Consider the following 3088-nt stretch of genomic DNA (forward strand, 5'->3'; position numbering starts at 1 on the left):
GATCCTCGGTTTTTTGGCCGGGATTTGGACAGAAAAGGCTCCTCGGTTTTTTGGCCGGGAGATCCTCGATTTTGTTCCTGGATTTGGAAAGAAAAAGCTCCACGGTTTTTGTGTCGGGAGATCCTCGATTTTTGTTCCGGGATTTGGGAAAGAAAAAGCTCCACGGTTTTTGTGCCGGGAGATCCTCGGTTTTTGTTCCGGGATTTGGGAAAGAAAAAGCTCCACGGTTTTTGTGCCGGGAGATCCTCGATTTTTGTTCCGGGATTTGGAAAAGAAAAAACTCCACGGTTTTTTGGCCGGGATATTTAAGGAATGGGATCCTATGCTATCATGATTTGTTTTTTCTTTTTGGGATTTTTATTTTAACTTCTTTTCTTCTTTCTTCTATCTTTTGCTTTTCCTTTTTCATGTTTCTCCTTTTATTTAGCAAAATACATGAAAGAACTTGGGGAGGGTGAAACTTCCTTTTTGGTCATTTTCCTGCTGCAGAGTTGTTTCAGCGCTTGCGCATTTCATTTCTTTTTGGACTGCACCTGCTTCTTGCACGGTTGCTTTGAATCAAACCTGTTTTCAACAGATAACAATTTGTTAGTTTGAAACGGTGGTTGTTTTTGTGGCCTTGATCATCTCAATTGCTTGATCTCGGCCCCATTTCCGTTGAGAATTTTTGCTGCTTGTTTGCCTTGAGGGTAAATCTCTTTCCAAACCGATCGGGTTCAGCCTTCAGGATTTCATTATGAATCGCCCATGTGGGCTCTGACCTTGTCACTTTATTCTGCCTTTGCCTTTGATTTTCTTTTTCTCCAATATTTTTTGCTTCAAAAGCATCAATCACTATGGTCAGTCGAGATTGGCCTGACGCACTCGCTGAGGCTGGGTATTTCTTCGACTCTGACCAGGCGAAGCCCTGTGAAACCAGTCCTGCCACCTTTTCTTTGTACTAGTTACGGAATCAGAGATAAACCGAAAGGGATTCAAAGAAAAAGTATGCAAAAAGGCAAGCATATGATTTTAAAGAGAAGCATCCCTTTCGGGGAAAAAGGAGGACTTATCTGGGGTGTGCATGCTGGCTTCAAATGAACATGACATGCTTCTGGGACTGGATGCCCGACCCACACAAACTTTCTGGCTTCTCGTGAACCCATTAATAAGTATTTCAAAACCAGGGAACCTTGCCAGGACTCCTTTAGTGGCGAGATGTCTTCTTTTCGGCCGACAGCACCCTTTGCTGGCTTTCGCCAATCGGCCTCTCTCATTTCTCTTCTCACCGTTGCCCGATAGTGCTCTTTGCGAGTTTTCACTAAGCGGACTCTCTCATTTTCAGTTTCTCTACTCACCATCGCCTTATGGTGCCCGAAGGTTTTCACCGATAAGACTCTCTCATTTTATTTCTCTCAACTTGCATTGTGTCAGATTCCAACAATAACGTTTTCCACTTCCCTGCCTTTGCCAATTGATCGGAAGGACTTGGACAAGGTTTCGGGGTAAAAAGGATTTTGGGCAGAACTACAACTTTGGAACCATTTCGGCGGACTCATGGCCGAATCATTATATCATCTGCCCTAGTTTCATTCATTTTTTTTTTTGGGAAATTGGGATTTTTGTTTTGGTGTGACTGAACCTCAAGGGGAGGCTGCCTACGTATCCTTTCGGAATCAAGTCAGACGTAGTTCAAAAAACTTTTGTTTTTTGGTTGTTTTTGTTTTTGTTTTCTTTTTCTTTTTCTTTTCATCATATTTTCTTTTTCTTTTCTTTTTTTTTTCATATATATTTTTTTTTCTTTTTTCTTTTTCTTTTTCTTTTTCTCTTTTTTTTTTCTTTTTCTTTTTCTTTTCTTTTCGTACTTCCGGGTTCCAAAGAGGGTAACCAAAGAAGGGTAACCGGCTCAAATGGGTTTACGAAGGGTTGATAGTGTTTGGATAGCGAGAAGGAAAGCCTTCGTCATCTCAATTGCACAAAAACCAACACCGCAGAGAGCCTAGACATAGTACCTTTTACTGCATCTGCATTCACAGCTGTTTCGGGATCATTTCCTTTGATATCTTCCAAATACAATGCTCCTTTTGGCAATATTTTCCGGATGATGTATGGACCCTTCCAATTAGGAGCGAATTTTCCTTTTGCTTCCTGGTGATGAGGGAGAATGCGTCTTAACACGAATTGTCCCACTTCAAAATTCCTGGAAGGCACCTTCTTGTTGTAAGCGCGGGCCATTCTTTGTTGGTACAACTGCCTGGATGTGCCCTGAGTACAGCACACTCTTTTGTTGTAATGTATGGACCTTTCCAAACCGCGAACCAATTTTCCTTCAATTGTTCCAATTCTTTGTTTTATTTCCTCAAGGTCACCTTCTTTGAATTTCGACTCTTGATTCATGATTTCGAAATCTGACAGCGTTTTGGGGTGTAGGCATGAAGTCCGCAAGCATGTCATGTTATTTAAAGCTGCATTATTAGAACTAAAGAGAAGAAAATGAAGGAGAAGAATAGCAAAATCAGAAAGAAAAATGAACGAAGAAGTTTTGATTTCATTTTTTTGGAATTTTGAAGATAACAGGGTTCACATTCGGGAATTTAAAGATAAGAAAACTACAGGAAACATCCGAGTTACACCCTGGAATAACTCGGGATGCAGAAAAAGTAGCAGGACAGGTCTACCGGGACTCCCACCTGATCGAGGATGGCGTAGCCTTCCAATTTTGGAGTTTAGCATCTGGTCCCATGTAGAGCACCTCAGCGGTGCTAGTCCCTTCTCCCGGCTGGACCATGTGGGTTTCGTAGAGCATTTTCCTCATTGCCCCACGTATTTCCTCACTTTCTTCAGCCATGAAAACCTCATCATCTTCCTCTTTACCGTATTTAGGCTTGACAAAAGTTTCATACAAACGTACCACCTCATAATCATCCATTTTCATTTTTTGGAAGAACACTTCCGCTTCCTCAGCACTCACAGGCTTCTTAGGCGGGAAACGCCTTCTGGTGGCATTGTTTATCTCCTCTACATTTGAATATTTCTCAATAGGGGGGTTTTTCTAACAGCTCTCCCAAGATCTCTTTACCCTGGTACGTAACCACCGTCTGATGATAAT

Source organism: Nicotiana attenuata, chromosome 7 (genome assembly GCF_001879085.1).
Source record: "Nicotiana attenuata strain UT chromosome 7, NIATTr2, whole genome shotgun sequence".
Lineage (NCBI taxonomy): Eukaryota > Viridiplantae > Streptophyta > Magnoliopsida > Solanales > Solanaceae > Nicotiana > Nicotiana attenuata.